This window comes from Xiphophorus hellerii, chromosome 13 (genome assembly GCF_003331165.1).
Source record: "Xiphophorus hellerii strain 12219 chromosome 13, Xiphophorus_hellerii-4.1, whole genome shotgun sequence".
In the NCBI taxonomy this organism is placed as follows: Eukaryota; Metazoa; Chordata; class Actinopteri; order Cyprinodontiformes; family Poeciliidae; genus Xiphophorus; species Xiphophorus hellerii.
Genome location: NC_045684.1, coordinates 24,521,160 through 24,540,350, shown reverse-complemented (window position 1 = coordinate 24,540,350; position 19,191 = coordinate 24,521,160). Strand labels below are relative to the sequence as shown.

The window sequence follows — 19,191 nt, the reverse complement described above, 5'->3', positions numbered from 1 at the left end:
CTGTAATTTAGTGACCTGACGTTGGACATCTGTCGCTTTAAAAATGGCTCTTTCTGAAACACTGCCTTTAGCAAGTCATCACAACATGGTTCCTCTATTAACCCTTTAAGTAACAGGTGTTCTATCAGATAGCCATACATGTCAGAATAGCATACATATGGTAAGAGCGCATGCGCACGCATGCGCATTCTGCAGGAGGTCCGCGATATTGAGAGGAGTCGTCAGCTTGTCATACGCGAGAAGAGACACAATAAAAAGTAAGTAAATAAATTAAATTTAATGCTCATACGCGAGAAGAGACACAATAAAAAGTAAGTAAATAAATTAAATTTAATGCTGCTGCAGCTGCAGTAAACTACAAAACACGCCCTGTTTAAATTCACGTCCCCCAGTTCCTTGATATTTTTGGGTTGGATAACATGTCTGCTAACTTGGATAGCATGTCGTGTATGTGATATGTTAACCTGAAAAGCCTTCATGTTCCGGAGTAAGACAGGGAAGTATACTGTCCTCTCACCTTTTTAACATCTACATAGATGAACTTAATGTTGGCATCCACCGTTACCAACATTAAATGAATCAGACGTATGAAAACGCAATTTTTACCCACACTGAAACTGGGGCAAAACCAGTGTTTCACTTTTGAAACAAATCCTTATCTTCATTAATGTATATGAAAAGCGTTCATGTTAATTTTGTTTTTATATGTGCTTTACATTTACACATATTTAGTTTATGCAAATTGAGGTTGTTTTTGGAACATGAAGGCTTTTCAGATTAACAGATCACATACACGAGTACAGCCACCTGGGTTATGTATTAGTCACTGTCAGTGTGACTTTTGCCTCAATTAATAAAAGACAGGAGATGTTCTTGAGTCACTTGAAGTCCCTGTGTTCACCAGGCGTTGCCAGGAAGGACATGGCATCCACCAGTGTTGTCAATAAAAAATTGGGATCTCTCAATTGCATTTAAACTCGCTGTTGTGTTTTCTGCAGTATTTCAAGAATTGCATTGTTGGATGCACATGCATAAATATGTTGATTACAAGGTTTTTTTGTATTAAATCGGAATAAAAAAGGATGGATATGAAGAAGCTTTCACTACAAACTTTTTTTAATTTATTTTAATTTTGTATTTCTTGTCCTAAGAGCTGATATTTCACAGAAATATCATATTATTGCAGCACCAGTTGGCGTGTTTAGTAGCAGGAGTAGGTGTGTTTTGTTGTGTACGCAGCTGCAGCAGGGTATTATTATATATTTGAACAATTTGCAGTGTCTAATGAATTGTCTTGTTTAAATGCTTGTTGATGCAATTTACATGTTTTCTTGTGTCATTTATAGCAAACATGGAGTGCAAATGGGGGGAAGTCTTCAGTTTTATTTCTGAAGGCTCCTACCCATTGACACTCAACAGAGGGCAGAGGCAAACTTTAAGAAAGTATGCCGAAAAATTTACCACTGGCTGAATGTTCGGAGATTTATAGCTTTGGACAGCTATGATTCTAAGAAGTTTTTGGTCAGAACACATGAAATTTTATTAATGTTGGGTATTAAGAACCAGTTCCACTGTTCAGGGAACTGTGGAAGTCTGTGTGAAACCTGTTGATCTGTTTTGTTAATATTCTAACAATCAAAAACACAAGATGGCTTAGGAGCATATCACCGAATTTTTCATTCCAAACGGAACAAATTTTCCCTTAGGCTATACCGGAACAGTCCAAAGCATTAAAAAAATCCAAAGATATATGACATACTAAATTGCAGTATTTTCTGTTATGTACTAGTATAACATGATGGCTTGTCAACAGAATATAAAGAGGTAGTACTTGACTATTTTTGGTAAAGTACACTCTAAATGCCTTTATTTGTTCCCAGACAAGGTGGAAGAGTACTGTGTGGAATGCAATATGCTTCACTGTAATGCTTCAGAGAACATCATTGACATGGTAAACAACTAAACTGTACAACTTAACGCTTCAAACACATTACACTTGCTAACTCATAACTGTTTTCTTTTTCTGTCCACTTCACAGATACAGTGTGACTGCTGCTCAAGGTGGACACACAAAGAATGTGCCACAGACATGGGTGACATGTTCAAATGTAAAAAGTGTAACTTAAATTAAACAGTTTTACCCCACCAGTGACAGTGTGGATTATTAAAAATACAGAAGTAAAATGTTCTACATTAAATATAGTACATCATACAACTGATGTCATTGGTATTAATCAGGAAGTCATACAGTGGCTAATAACAAAGTGTATGGCAATCCGACAGGTTAAGAGATGCATCAGGAAGTCATACAGTGGCTAATAAAGTGTATGGCAATCCGACAGGTTAAGAGATGCATCAGGAAGTCATACAGTGGCTAATAAAGTGTATGGCAATCCCACAGGTTAAGAGATGCATCAGGAAGTCATACAGTGGCTAATAACAAAGTGTATGGCAATCCCACAGGTTAAGAGATGCATCAGGAAGTCATACAGTGGCTAATAACAAAGTGTATGGCAATCAGACAGGTTAAGAGATGCATCAGGAAGTCATACAGTGGCTAATAAAGTGTTATTACATTAGCAGCTTTATGACGATCTAACACCGTTTTAATAAAGATGATTAAATATAAAATATGGTGAAATTGCCGTTGTTCTGTCAGATAGCCATACGCTGTCAGGATAGCACACATGCAGTCAGTACGCATGCCCGCGCATGCGCATTAAGAAGTCCGACCGTCAGTGGAGTTGTCAGTTCAGCATACGCAACAAGTTATGACGAAAATAAGTCATTAAATTGTTTATAATATGACATAATATGATAACTAGATAAATATACATGCGTTGTCATGGTTTCAAAGTGTATTTAAAGCAGGTCTGGCTGCAGCTGCAGTCAATTACAACACAGGCCCGTGTAAAACTCATTAACCTACTTAACCGCTAAGTCAGGATGCCATATAACTGTTAATAACAAAGTGTATGATGATCTACGTCATGATTCTATGTTGCTGATTAAATAAAATCATATGGTAATGACAACGTATACATGTCTGAGCTAAGCGTATGACTATCTGACAACGTATGCTGATCTGACAGATATAGCCATCAGTTTGTCATACGCGTATGACGATCTGACAACGCATGGCTATCTGACAGAACAGCGGCAGCGAATAAACCAGCATTGCACTGAGAAGTAGACTGGCAGTTCGACCAGCTGTTTGCTAATTGGCACAGCTGAATGGTTGCTACAGGAGATGAAAGGATTTCTCAAAGGTGAATCAAGGCAATACTCCAGGTATGTTTTTGATGAGGGAATAAGACGTTAAAGCTAAAAAAAAGTGGATTTTACTTAATGCTGCCTTTTTAAATGTTCACAATAGGAAATCTGGGCTAGCAATGAATCCCATTTTGCGCCTCTGTTACGTAGGGCATGAGATGACAGGTGTAGCATTTTTTGTGCAAGTCTTCTCTGTACTTATGTCCACGAAGCAGTACGACTTGGTACGGGGAAGTTCATTGCGCTATTTTATTTCACTGCTACTTCAACTCATTTGTCATATCTAAGGTGTGTTTTCAGTGCCAAAATTAAGGCTATTGCGCAACCAGTGGTGGCTACTTCAGTTCTGAAGCTAGCTATAGCCGTAACTTAGCAACTGGTGCTAGTAAATGAGAAGGAGGCTACTCAATTGTGTTAGCTTTGGAGAGGCTAATGATTAGCAAGCCTAGGCTGGTCGCCCACGAGACAGCCTACTTCCTCTGCTGGCCTCTAGCGTGGACAGGCTAGTGTTAGCATTGTATGTACCTAGTAACCTGACTTAGCTGGAGGTTAAATTATGTAAGTATTAAAAGTAACACATGCATTGAATAAGCAAATTTTCTGTGTGCACTTTTTGTGAAATATGTCTGTAATAGTTGACTAATTTTTAAAATGTGAATAGGTGTCAGATATTATAAGTTTATAATTCTTTATGCTCCTTTTCATTCGTGATTTATTTTAGTTGTTTGATAAGCTATTCGGGTTTATCATTACTGAATGAAATAAATTAAATGAAACAAACTACTAACATTAACATGTCAAGTAGCTCAAATTGGGCTATATTTCTCAAGCACAAATTTTGTATTAATGCTGCCTTTCTAAAATCTCACATGATGTATGCTGCTGATGTTTTGTTTTGTCATTTTAGTATTACTTCTCAAGAAGAATAAAAAAAATATGGATGGAAAAAAGCTACCTTTATAACTATTTGCATGAGGGAATATCATGAAAATAAAAAAAAAAACACTATATCCCAGTTGCCACAAAATTACATTTTGGCCTTAGTCACTCAAATAAATGCTACAACCAAACTTTTCTTTGCTGAATTTATCTAACCTTTCTATTGTTTGTTAAGAAGTTGGGAAAACGGGGATGCCCACTGTGTATCAACATGAAAAATAACTGCATTTACTCCAGAGGTTGAGTTTTTTTTAACAATAAATAAAGAACAGTAGAGCGGACGTTCACATTAAAATTTCATATTTTGAAATAAACATATAAAACTATCCGGGACAAAAAAGAAATATATGAATTTTTGGTTTTTCAGTGCACTGTCAAGTACTGGGTCTACTGGGAACAGGAGGGATATTGCACAAACAGATTATTGCGCTCAGGGCAAGAGGATAAATTATAAATGATTGCACTCGAGAGGTGGGAATAATAAATAAAGGGACCACACACGGTGTCAGATATGTAATTATTGCACTTGAGGTGGGCCAGGCCATGTAATAAAAACCAGTCATATTGGTTAAAATATAATGCGGGCAGCCGCCAACGAGGAGCCCAAAGGTCAGCATGTATTAAGTGTGTATTTACCACGCCGCGTCTCAGGTCATGTGCAGCGTGGCGATTTCTGTGGCGCGAAAGCCGCTTCTCGCCGAGACGATTTGCCAGACAGCAGAAGGATGAAGACACCGAAGCTTCGGGGGGGGTGCAGGGTGGGAGGCGACTCTTGCAGATGTTTGTGACTTTGCAGCTGTGGCTGAAAGCTGCGAGCCCATCATCCTCTGAGTCGTTTTAATGATGCGCTGGAGAGCCTTCCTGCTCTCAGAGGTGAAGCCAGAGTGCCACGGAGCCAGTTAGTGACGATGCGCTCCGCGGCACAGCTGTAAAAGGGGCTCGGCAGCTGTTGCGAGGGGCTGTGCTTTCTTCGGGCTCCTCAGGAAATGAAGCCTCCAAGGACTGTCTCTTGGCCGCCTCTGTCGTGTTCACGGAGCCGGGTCTTGGCTCATGCGGAGATCAAGGAGTATGACTCTGTTAACAGCCTCTGTCCTCCGCGGTGATGCTGACGGGGTGAGCAAAGTTTGGTTTTGGTGCCAGAGACCAGTTTTCTCTGTAATAATTGCATGAAAAGCAACTTTTCTGTCCTAGTTATACGCTCCAAAAGTTGTCAGCTTCATATTTTGTTCCCTGAAACTGATGTCCAACGGTTGCCTGTCTTAGCATTTATGTTGTATCAAGCAATGGCTGTACTGTACGCGAGTCTAAACATGAGCAAGTGAAGCACATCACAAGTCCTGTAAGATTTGTTTGCTTTTTATTATGGACGCACCGATCCACTTTTTTCACTTCCAATAGCGATACAGATATTCAAGGTTTATTATCGGCCAATACCGATCCGCTACAGAAAATCGGCGCTTATTTGACTTGGTGTTTCTTTTTTCTAAACACAAACATAAATCTACTGAATTACAAATTTAACCAATAACTCTGCACCACTACAGCATACGTAAATACCCCAATAGCTTCACAAGTTTGGTCAAACATGTAAAAACACAACTTTAATTTGTTCAGTCAGTGCAATTCGGAGTATGTAGTATATCGATATCAAAGTAAATAATAAATAAATTCAAACTGACAAAAGCAATAGCTTGACTGTCTTGGTCTAACATGTAAAAAATAAACTGCAACAAACCTTTCAAATGGTTCAGAAAGTGCATTTAGGAATTCTAAATATAATCTAAAATAAATAGTAAATTAGGACGTTGGTCAGAAGTCAAAGCATAAAATTAGACTTAATAGATCTGTTCACATTGACAGGAATACCTGATCTAGAATTTATTTCAATATTGTGACCAACACGGATTTTTTTTATCAGATCAGTACATCTCTACATTTTATGCTTCCTGTTCTGTATCAGACTGTTCTGTATAGTTCAGGTTAATTGTGTCATAAAGTAGGTCAGGCTGCCGTCAGTTGGAGTCACTCCAAGAGTTCAGCAAACTTTGTAAATTCATTTTCATTTGTGGGTGCAGAACCTGGATTGAATAACAAGAACCCAAGTAATAATTGTACTACATCGTTGTTGCAACATTTAAATATCACTTTCATACATTTTGTTGCACAAATTTCCCGTATTTCTGGGAAATGCAGTGTCTGATTTGCAGCTCTCAAATAGTGATTTTTTTTTTTACATGTCCAAGTAAAACTGGTGATCAAATTCTGTCTGACACTGTATTTGATGCACAGGAAGGTGACCCTGCAGTATTACTTACCTAAGGCAGGGTAATGTGACAGGGTGGAAAGGATTGGAATCAGGAGGATCATGTTTGGAGTGACAACTTTAAAAAAAAAAGGTTTAGAGTCTCAAGTTCTCCTCAGCTGAAAGACAAAAGACCTTCAGCTCAGCTTGAACTTGTCAGTTTCTCTTCCAGTTGCTTTTTTTGGTCAATAAAACTACTTGGTTAGGCTTGAAAAAGGTAATTGCTAAGAGTTTCCATTATGAGGTCCGGGTCTTTCTCAAACCTTCCATCTGCATGCATATTTCTTTCCCGTTAGGTCATTCAGTTTGTTCCAAAGACCTTGAAGGTATTTTATTGACAGAAATGCTGTCTTGGGCATTACACTATAAAAACTAAAAAGATTTCAGAATGGCACTGTTTTTGTCTAGAGGACAAGAGACAGGTTCTCCAGCACCTCCTGGTGTCCATCTGTTAACGTCTCTGCTTGTAGCTGCTCATCTGGGAATAATTTTGTTCACACTGAGAAATTCCTTCGTTAGGAGTTTTCTTATTCTGACTGCATTTAAATTAAATGTATTAGTTTTTTTTATTTCAAATTTCACTGCTTTCAATGGTATTAAAAATGTTCTTGAACAACAATGGTTTCACTTCTTTTGGGATAAACATGAAGCTATTTAGTGCTCTGCTTCATACCAGGCTTCCGTTTTTGATCCTTATTACAAAGACATTGTGTGGATGCATTTTGCATGTTTGCTTCTGCAGCTCCTCTATCCTAACTCTGACATGGGGGAATAAAAAAAAAAAGGAGAAAAAAAAAGACATAGACACATACAAAATCAGACACGCTGTTCACCTCTGAAACTGACAAAGCAGCTATTCTGGAGCTCAGTTTCTTTTTTCGCTTTACATGCAGATAAAAAAAAAAATCTAAAGACATCTGTCTCCTTTCTTGTACAAGAAATGAAAATATTATCTCCCGTCAAAGCTGTTGAAACTCCCTCTAACCATGCGCCTTCCATCACCTGTGTTAGCTGTTGTCGTGTCAAGCAAATACTCTCACTATTAGTATTAGTATTAGTTTCTGCAGGAGGGGGGTGAGGGGATGTTGGAACTTCCTCGAGCTATTTAGAGGCATCTCCTCCGAGGCTTTCCATTGTGTAATAGGCAAGAACTGGGTTATGGTTTTGCGGCTTTAGCGTCACTCGTCTCCCAGAGCAAAGAACCCGTTCGAGTTTCCTCTGCCAAGTTCTTCCCTGCTATGACTGAGGGATAAGCTTGTGGTGAAGGAGAGGTAATAGGCTTTTCGAGGACAGTATCAACAGCTGGGTTTGTGAGGGCGTAATGGGGAGGTGGTGCTGGAGGCGTTCTCGCGGTGACGCGCAGGTGTTGTTAAACGGATAATCTTGGGGTAATTAACAAGCCTATGCTTTACATTTTCGTTCCCCCTGATCAAGGGCGTCTGACATTCTTAGGAATATCTTATTTAAATGTAAATCCACCTGTGATTTATAATGAATGATGGAAGCGTGTTGCCTCCTCGGCTTTTATTGGACGTCTCGCATTCCAAAGTGCCCCTGAATCCTTTTTTGCTTGTATAACATTCTGTAATTTTCTTCCACCTCCGCCTAGCTGTTATTTGTTGCCCTTGTCCTCTACTTTTCTGGGAAAGTAGGATTTTTTTCACCGCCGCATCAGCTTTTCCATTGTCCGAAATCAAAAATTTTCATCCATGTCCTTCTTTCCTTTCTGTACTTCTTCAGCCAAGCAGGAAGTCCCTTCAGATCTAACTATTCCTTTGCAAACACCTGTCCGCTTCCTCAGTTTTCACTCCCAGTTTTTCATTCCCCCCATTGGCTTGCATAAATAAAGCAATTCTCCAGAAAAGTAGACTTTTCTTCTCTCATTAATCTGTTTCTTACTTCGTCAAAAAAAAAAAGTTTTCTGTCTCACTGAAACATACATTTTTTTAATAAATTTTTTTTAGGTGTCCTTTCTGGCAGTGTGTCACTCAAAATTGCTGTCAAGGTAGTTTCAAGGTGAGGCCTAATTTTGACGGCATATTGGGGCCATTGTTGGTAGAAAAAAAAAAGAAGTAAATTTCTGCCAAAAGACTCAAAAATGTTTAGATAATTCTTACTTATTTTCTAGAAAAACCATGTACATTTCTGACCTCGAGTAATAGAAAATTTGCTAAATTAATTTTTTGATTAATTTCATATACTTTCTAGAAAGTACTGAGATTTTCTGAGCTTGTAACATTCCCACGGTCAAAGATTGTCGATTTTCCAAGCTAAGAAATGTACAGGTTTTAGTCTACAAAACGTCTGACTTTAATCTCAAAATTTCGGAGTTTTGTTTGGTAGAAATGTACTCCTTTCTTATTCCTGCCCGCAATAGCCCCAGTAAGCCGTTGTTGTGCCAAACACATTCACTCACAAGCGGCGCATTATGACTATCACAATGATGCTCCATTTTTAACTTTATTAGAAATTTCTTTGGGTTTGTCTCAAACGTAATGGACACAGAGACAAAGAAAGGAGAAAAGTAGGAAAAAGGAGATAGAAGTAGAGTAGCAAAAGAAGTCTAGAGAGAACTCAGGTCTGCCTCTAAACCTGTGGGAAAAGAGAAAAAACAATAAACCACAACAAAAAACAACTTACGCATGTCTACTGATAACAGTTAGAAAGTACATGGAACATGGTAATATAAGATGTACTTGATGTCAACCGCAGCCGTATATTGAAAAATTCAAATTCAAACACTTAGACTTCAATTTCTAGGCGCCCCTTTTATCATTTCTGCATTTGCAACCAAATTTCTCACACCTCCATCCATCTGTTGCCAGTATCTTCCACCATTCTCAGTGTCTCCCATCAGCTGTCTTCCACTTCATCCAGCATCCCTTTCGCCACCGCCTCAGTCTTTCCTGCATCAGAAATCTGCAATTTTCTTCTCCTCTGCAATCAATCTCCCCTTTACCTTTACCTATTTCCTGAACCATGGCCTAACAGGTATTTTTGTCTAACCTAACTATTCACATTCAAATACCTGACCTTTTCAAAGATCTCCCTTCACCAGTATCATCCCCACTCCCCATCTCGACAACCCTTTAGTTTGAGAAAAACTGCTATCCGCTCTCTCATCACAGGGCACCAGAATGAAATTGCTCCTCCAGACTCATTCCACTTTAGCTTCCCCCTCTTGCGGACAATCTCATACCTCCTTTTACCTTCATTTTTCTATCAGGTCACTCCCCACATATCTCTGCGCCACGATGCCCCCCCTATCGTCAGTGTGAATTTCGTTCTCTTCCCTGCCGCCCTGTTCGAAGGGACCATCACTTTAACTATTTCTCTATCCCAATTACGAAGTAACCTCCCGCCGCGAACGGACCCTTACATCTCTGCCTTGTTCCTCCAGCTGACCTGAAAACGCCTGATCTACCCCTACCCTTTGCTTTTCCATCCATCGTTTTTATTAAGCTCAGCCTCACAAGCAGCTGAGGGTGTGTGATGTTTGAGAGCTTGTTAAACTCACATCCAGGGCACACTCTAATTGATTCTGGCATTTCAGAGGGAGTTGTTTTGTATTTGCCTCCATGTCCAAACCCCCACCACCACTGTTGGCATATTTTCTCTAAGGCAGTGGTCCCCAACCTTTTCGTCACCGCGGACCGGTAACAACATCATTCAATACGCTGTTCAATTCTGGTGGCATTTTTCGTCTTGCCAGCATACAATATGTAGATTCACATTCAGGTGCAACTTCTTTAATCCGAGCAGTTAAACCAGATAGCCGTCCGGTCATAGCAGTGGCTCCGTCTCTGTGCATATGCCGACACAAGAGGACCATTTCAGTTTTTCTGATATATAACCATCCAGCGACTTGAACAGTTCTGCGGCGGTGGTGTTGGTTGGCAACGATAATGCACATAACATATCCTCATGCACATCCTCCTGATAAATACAGTACAGACCAAAAGTTTGGACACAACTGTGTTTCCAAACTTTTGGTCTGTACTGTATATCGCACATACATAAGTCGTATTGCCTTGTTGTCAACATCTGTAGATTCCTCTACCTGGAGGGCGTACCGCGGTGATGTATTAATCCTCTCCAACAATTGTGTCTCAATGTCTTTGGCTACTTCTTCAATGCGGCGAGTCACGGTGCTAGCCGACAGAGGCACCTGCTCGATCTTTTTAACAGCAGCCTCTCCTAATAGTTCACGGCAAATGTCTTTAGCAGAGGGCAAAATCAATTCTTCACCAATAGCAAATGGCTTTTTAGCCTTAGCAATACGATTAGCCACCAACGATGCTTTCAGTGCATTTGCATTTGCTGTTGTGGTGGCCCTCAGTAATTTCTTCTGTCATGTTCTTGATTTTTTCTTTCAAAGTACTCCAGGGGCTTGTCTTTTAATCCGGGATGTTTTGACTCTAAGTGCCGAAGCAGTTTTAACGGCTTCATTGCCTCATTAGCAAGCCGGTCACCACATATGACACAGAGCGGGCTTGGAATATGAGAATCACCTACCCGGACAAATGAACAAAATCCTGCCTAATATTAGAAGGCTATTAGCAATTAGTAGCACACAGCTGGCGGATGTTTAGTGTACCGTGGAGCAGAAAGCTGCTGCCGTTGTTTCTCCCTACATCCAGTGAGTGGCGCAGGTTTCTACAATCGATAGTCGCCACACAGGCACACAAAGGAAACAAACGCACCCAGTACAACACTTTCATTTTACTGGCTTAGAGGTTACCAGGCGACGATGCATTTTGGTTCCAGAAGCAAGTAGAAAATGTCTCATAAACGAGCAGAGAATCTGAGCACAGACTACGTCTGAGCGCATGAAGTTTTGAGCACAAGCATTACAAGTTTTGAGAAGAAAGACATGAAATCCTGCTTTCAGACTGAAAATGTGTGCTCTTAGATTATGGCAGAAAATTTCCACCATAGAGAGAGAGCAGGAAAGAATTCGCAAGCAAGCAGGGAGGTTTGCGAGCCGAGATTTTATCCGAGCCGAAAGACGTTTTGAGCGCGAGGCGAAAGGTTTGAGAGAACACAGAGAATATTTTAAAGAGAGCAGCAGTTTTGAGTGCAAGCATTACAAGTTTTGAAAACAAAGACACAAAGTCCGGCTTCAAACAGAAAATGTGTGCTCTCGACTTAAGGCAGTAAAATTCTCCATAAACAACCGGACGTTGCCACAGGACCGTGCAAAAGACGATGACAGGAAGTAGTTGGAGTCTCGGCATGTTTTTTAAAGACTTCTCACGTGAACAAACTTATTCACGTGCGATTTTAATTGCGGAGTGGAGACACCGCAATTGCAAAATTGTGTTTTTTTTCTCTGTTAGTGGAATATTGACAAAGTTTTGCGCACATTTGTAACGGAGGTAGGTGAAGGAAGGCTCTGGCTTCAAAGATGCAAATTACAGTTTGTTCATCTGAACAATAAGTAAACAATAGGGCCAAAACTTGAATATTTTCAACAATCTAATGTTCTTCACGCGACAAATGCGAACAAGCTGAAAAGTTCTTGCACCTGTTTCTATTAAGCATTGTGATTTACTTAGATGTAGCTATTTCTACCTTTTCCTTTGCTTCCACTTCCAACATGCATAAAGGTTTATTCATTTTTGTTTCATCTTTTGTCAACTTGGGGTCGGAGAGAGGCAGGGGTTTCGCGAACCTCGCGAGTAATATGTGTGCAAAAACTAATTAGCGCCAGCCGTGCTGTGAAGAAAGCACAAGGCTTTTTTTCTCTTCTTTTTTGTTTTCAAGCAACCGATTGAAAAAGAAAAAAGATGAGACGTGTCACAAAGCTCTTTGGCAAAGCTACTTTATAAATGAGGGGAAGGCGCACTTGAACTGCAGAGAAGCTCCTCGCTGTTGACTTCGCTCTCGTCTTCCAGACCTCCAGCCGTCATTTTTTTTGTTCAAAGAACAGAAAGAGAAAAAAACCTAAGAAAATAAATCTACATATTCACCAGTTGCATAGTTAGAATGTGAGGATGCTGTAAACTTTTATTGAATATTGTATTTAAGTTTAGTTTGGAAGTGGTGTACATGAATTATTCATATTTTTATTAAGACAGCTCGGGCTTAAAATTGCTTTTTGATGTTGTGCAGGCATATAAATAATACAGAAGAACAGCTTTAAAAAACTAGAATATTGTGCTAAAGTTGTATATTTTTTTGTTACTCATTTTAGACGGTGAAAATCACAGATTAATTACATGTAGAGCAAAAATATTTTAAGCTTTTCTTTCTTGTAATTGTGATAATGGTTTATGGATAATGAAAGCCCAAAATTAGTGGATAAGATCATTTTAATGATACAAAAGATCAAGCAACAATTGTGAACAGAAACAGGCGTAATAATACAACTTTTTTTCTCGTGATATCACAACTTTATTCTTGTACAATTTTATTTTCACGTGACTTCTCGTAATGCCATGAGAAGTCAAAATATTCTTATTATTTTGACTTTGTTCTCGCACAACTATTCTAGCAATATGACGACTTCATTCTTGTAATTACTTTTTATTTTCAATTTGCTCTTAGCATAGTCCTAATGCTAAATTGATGTTGCATGAATTTTTAAAAAACTCCTCCAAAGTGGAAGTCGTGTGACATTGAAGCAACCGAGCTGTGCAGTTGTGGGCAACGGGAAAAATCGACTGCATTAGTCACCATTTCACCCAGAGAGGCAAAGACTGATACGGTTTTAGGCAAATTATTGCGGAACTAAACAAATTTACTCAAAAATTTTAACATTTGCACAGAAACATAAAGATAGCACCTTTAAGAACCAATTTAGACAGTTTATCTACAAAAAACCCCCACATTGAATTGGGATTTAGTTCCTCTATGTTTAACACCGCTACGCACACAGACAAACACAAAAATAGGTACGCAAAATACGACTATCTACAATCTCATGTCTGGAGGTTGGATTGGTAATTTCATTTTTGACATCCACACCAACATCGAGAGACGCTACTGGACATTTTGATCAAAACCCCTGTTACTGTTTTGTTGAATTTATCTGTTTTCATCCATAAATCCTGTGGCGTGCTGTCTGACTAAACAAACTTTGAAATCAAACTGCAAAACATTACAGGAGCTTCTCACAGGTTTCAAGCAAACAAGCCACCTTTCAGCTCAACTCTTCTTTTTTTTTGTTGCCATCACTTCATTTGCAGTAAGTAGCACTTTCAAACCCTCTGTAAGGCACTCAGGCCTCTCCGTTTTACTCTTACACGAGTACGTACGATGGACCGTTTACCTCCATTAAACAGCAGCAGCCACATTACACAGATCCCTCTTAAGCCCATTGCGTTTGCCCTCATTAGTGGTATTAATAAGTAATTCAGCTCTCTACCTTCTCCTTCCTTCTCGCCATGTTCTATCGCTGTACTCTGCCTGTGGATCGCCAACCTTTAGTGGCCCGTTAATTGCTTTCCTTTCTGAATAATTCCCCGCCAGCAAGCAATATTGCCGGACACATTGTCACCAGTGGGTATCTATGACACATGGCTGGTGAGAAGTTAAATGGGTAGGCTAAATGACGCTCCGTGGCCGGGGTGATGATTCTGACGATAATGACCGTGGTGATAAAGGACACTTCTCTAGTCTAATAGTGTTTGATTTCCCCGTTGGCCAGTGGGGGGAGAGATAGGAGGTATCAGGGTTGTTCATCCAGTGAGAATGACCTTTAATTTCACAACAAGGCCCCGCAGATAGCAGACGCATCTCCCTCCCTCTCTCCCTTCCCGCAAACCCTCATTAGATCGCCGAGGCGGGAGCTGGAGAAGTTTACAAGGTCGACCGCCATCGCCGGGCGTATGAATTTCAAATGATCTCGGTCTCTCTTGAAAGCATCATCTTGTGGAATAACTCCGGAGAAACACATCAAATCTGAAAGTGCGTGGTCTGAAATCAATATCTGACCTTTAAGTGAGACGGAGGGAAAAGTGAATCTGAACTCTGATAGTCTTTCAAATTCTGAACTAAGAACACCCACGCAGTCTTTCTTTGAGAGCCTTGCATAATCATCCACCTTTCTTCAACGGTTAACGCAAAGCTGATTTTCACAGAGGCTCTGTATGGCAAGTGTTTTTTTAAATGTTCTTATTGAAATCCAAAAGGTTCTGGCACAAAGTCACCAACCACAAGGTTCTACGGAGAGAGACAAAGATCTGGTGAGGTGAAGACCTGAGAAAACAACTTTATTCGTAGGCTGAAGCGTTTTGGTTCATGGGTCATTACGAAGCACTGAACAGTTTGTGTTTAATTTAAAAAGTATAATGCATTATATTCACACAGAAACAGGCTCACCAATCCGTATTCAAACGGTTCAACCACATCACAAATTAGAGATGCAAATCTTCCAGTGATTAGATTCCTTTTTAGGATCACAATTCGATTCAGAAACTGTTTTTATTTCACAAACCAAGTATTCTTTCCATACGGTCGAGGGATTCGGTTTGAATTATTTGACTGACAAGAGGAAAACACTAAACATTTATTTAAAATAATAAGTTTCCATATTGTATCAAATCATCACGGCTTCCTAAAATAATAACAGAAGTTTCTCTTTTTTTGACAAAAGTGATACAAAAATCACAATGTCCTTCTTTCCAGAAGATGTTTCAGGAAAACCCCCCCCCAAAATAACAGTTTTGGCAAAAAAAAAAAAAGACGTAGGACATTATTTTAGGAAAGTGATGAAATTCCAACAGTTTATATTTGTATAAACTTTTTATAACTTAGATTACCAGTATTATGTTAGCTTAGCTGCCTGGGTTTTTCTGACATCAAAAGTATTGAATAATTATTCAAAATACATACAGTGGGCGAGTTGACGCATAATACAGTATGCAGTGTACCTGCGAAATGGAGCGGCAAAGTCGATTCAGAACTTTCAGCACTAGGAATTGTAATTCTCTTTGTAATAATAATAAAGAATTTTTTTTTTCTGCACTTCTTGCACAAATATGCAAATTTCCCATATCAACAAGAAGCTGAAATTGCTCGTAGCAATCACAGGAACGCTAAAATAAAAAACTGGAATTAAAGAAAATCACTTAACGATGTAAAAAATGTATCTCTATAAAATCAAATTAGAACCATAAAAACAAAACAGGAGCTTGTTAACCGATTGGTTCTCATCCACGCATGTAGGAAATAAACTTTTTAGATAAGATAAAAATACCCACAATGCCTCTTCTCTGTGTTGCACCTCTTTATGGGGTCTTAATGGTTTTAATAAGTGATGCAGGGTACAGGTGAGCCACAATGTTCCTCATTAAAACGCTCAGAACTGGTTAAATCCTTCCTCACAATAGAACTTTTATGTTCATTAATTTGTTCTAGGACAAGATGTTTCTCGCTCCTATATATTTTATTGCATGGTACCAATCACATTTTTAATTTTGCTGGTGTTTAAACCTTTTCCATCAATGATCTCTCCACTAATGGGAGTGTCTAAATGATTTTGCATTTTCAGTGTATCAAACATTCATGCAAGACCCATATTTGAAATTACCTTAATTATCAGGTTTCAGAATTAGTTGGGTTTTTTTTTTTACACTAGTAAAAACTTTTTTGCATTAGTAGAAATCTAGATTTTTACTGGTAAAAAATTGTAATTCTCTAAAAATGTAATTCTCACTTTGTAGAACTATATTTCACTGCAATTTCAGCTGAGAGTGTTTGGGTGTGCGTCTCTGGCAGCTTTGCACATTTGCGAAATGAACTTTTTCCAAAGTAGCTCAAACAATGTACTTACAATACAATAAACTTTAATTTGATTTCGATAGACCAACAGGTTTGATTTGGTCTCACAAGACCAAGAAGAGGAACTTATTCTACATCGTAGTTTTGTGGCAAAGTATACAGTGGTTGTGCCAAGAGACTCTCTGACCCCCGAGACGTGGATATTAGCTGCTTCTCTTTTTGAAATCTGATTGTAGCTGACCTCTGAAGTCAACAAGTTTCAATAAGTTTTATTTTGGTTGTCAGGGTAAAGAGGTAATGTAAATTGTCACCTTCCTAAAAATAATGGTTGATGTGATTTTTGCCAAAAGATGTTTTAGCGGAAAAGAAACTGGCAAAAAAAAAAGTATTACGTGGGCCATTTTTTTATACTATGATGTGTTCAGATTTAGATCCGTAAAAAATAAAGAAAAAAAAAACGTTAAACCATGTATTTGTTCTCCTTCCACTTCACAATTATGCTTACAACGTCACCGAACGTGGGGTAAGAATGCTCCGGGAAGACACGGTACACCGGTTAGCTTGCCTCCACGGCACCAGAGCAGAGAATAGGGGCATGAAGCTTCTCTCAATCTCTCATTTTATCCCTCGTCTGTTTAGACAAAACCCAATACCCGCCCAGTGTTCCAACAATAAGCCTCAGATAGGAGGGGGGAAAAAGGAAGAAAGAATAATACTCAAGTGCTACAGAGGGAATCTGTTGTTATCAATGCAGCGCTCCAGAGGACAGGCTCAGCAACGTTCCCAATGGCGCGAGGCTGTCAAGTCAATGGGAATGAAAAATACAATTTTTATCTCCCTCTTACAGCTGCCCCTACTGACCCCCTCTTTGGCGGAGAAACGTGAAAAAAAAAAAAAAACCTCACCGATAAGAGAGGGCCCACAAGGGGAGGATGAATCCTAATCACTTCCCAACATGTGTTGCTGCAACGCTGTCATGTTCCCTGGGAAGCGCTAGTTAGTATTACAGCACAGACGTGGTCGGGACTCCACGGGAATTCCTATATAAATATGACAGCATTGTTTATGCATGAGCTCTCCTGCCTTTTGGACAGGGGAGGTGAATGTGCAACGCTGGTGCTTCGACAACACCTGGGCTATTTACCGGATCAGGTTTGACGTGAGCTATCTGTCCGTATAAAGCTGTCAGTCTCCAAATTGTTGTTTGGTGTCCTGCTGGTCTCTGCTGCTTTTCCCTCAGTCCTCGGCTGTATTTCTGGGACAGTTGATCTGTCTCCTGTAATGTCATACCATGTATGAGTGGAAAGAGGAAAAAACGGGGGGGGTTTTTTTTTGTTTTTTTGTTGTTGCTTTCCTTTCCCATCTTAGAAATGTTGCCAAAACATGGCATCACTCTGCTTCACCACTGGAATCTTCTGTTCCTAATTTCTCTCATTCAGTCTCTGGCTCTTTGTATATGATATACAGTTCAAACCAGATACTTATATTGAAAGTATGAAAACATACAAGTTTTTTTAGTTTTCAATTTCCATGACAAATGTGCACAATAAAACTTTGTTGATATTCTGCTGTCAACCCCCCCCCTCGGCTCCACCCAAGACTCAAATCAGTCACCGCGGCGACAGGAAGCAGCTAGAAACAGGAAGCGGAGGCAAACGACAAGATGTGGCTGAAGGGCAATCTGATGCCCTCCGTTGGTTACGGCTCTATCTTCTCCCTTCTCTTTACCTGCATCTGATTGTTGCGTTTACTGCTTAAAAAAACCCCAAAAAAACGCTGTAATTATGATCTCATGTGAATCTATTTGTCCCTCCATTAGGAGGGTGGATGGGAGTGGGGGGATGGGGGGGGGATTTTTCAAAAAGGCACGGCAAGAAACAAGAGCGCATAATGAGAGCAGAGACCATTAAAAACCTCGAAGTCCTCGAATATGATAAATTATACACGGCTTGGAAGACATACTTACATTCGGCTTGCTTTGCCCGCTCGTCGCGGCCAACACACTTAGGCCAGTAATGTATGGTTAATGGGACGACTGGGAATATTGCGAGAGAAAGGAGAGGCATCTGAAAAATAAGCACTTGCGGTTAAAAAATAAATAAATAAAAAATCGTGCCTTTTCGCTCGTAGAGGTCAGCAGCCCGGGGTTCATTTATCATGTTGGAAAAATGTCAATTTACCGCACCCCCCCCCCCACTCCTGGAGAATTGGTGGGGTCTTCTCATGAAATTGTTCAAAGAAGAACAAACGAAGAAAAATGAGGCTCTTATGTCAGATATTATCAGATGCTTTACTGCCAGACAAGTTTTTTTTTTTTTAAAGAAAACGCACCTGCTCCGGTTGGTACAGTATTGTTGTGTGTGTGTGTGTGTGCGAGTCCAATTCAATATCTCATTACTTTAGGTGTGAATAGGTTGAATGGAGACTATGGTCAGTGCGTCTTGACGATTCGCCAGAGTACATACAATAAAAGGCCAGCGCTTCTGTCTGATATTAAGTATTGATTTGGTAAGATTGATCTAAACAGCGGCCATATTAAAAGAACACTGAAAGAGAACCAGTGAAGCACGTAGTCTTAAAAAAGAGCTACGCTGAAGATGAGATGAGGGGGGGGGAGAGAAAATAGGATCAACAGCAGATACCTGGAATGTGCCTGGGGCTAGAAACAAAAAAAAGAGATGAGAATTAAAGAGGAAGACCAAAAGAAGTGGAAGGATAGCATGAGGCAGAGAGAGAGGGATGCTTCGCGCTCAGGGTGACACTAATTGGAAGGTGTGCTGCTGCTGGTGGGGAGCTCAACGTGGATCCCCGTAGACGTCTGCGGCGCTGGATCGGGGAAACTTTCACGTTGTTGTGGCAGGGAGATGTCAGGAGTGTTTGTTTCGGTGTCGGATCTTCGCGCGGCTCTCAGCGTTAGCAAGAGGATGATGGATGAAGAGGTGGAGTGAGGA

At 39.9% G+C, this 19,191-nt stretch overlaps 1 long non-coding RNA gene across 1 annotated transcript; it reads left to right on the top strand.

Annotated features, from left to right (window-relative positions):
- The first annotated feature begins 1,160 nt into the window (after positions 1-1,160).
- On the top strand, positions 1,161-2,145 carry LOC116731913 (uncharacterized). The gene is made up of 2 exons (XR_004341662.1): positions 1,161-1,951; positions 2,039-2,145. It is a non-coding gene; the product is annotated as an uncharacterized LOC116731913 (long non-coding RNA).
- The last annotated feature ends 17,046 nt before the right edge of the window (positions 2,146-19,191 follow it).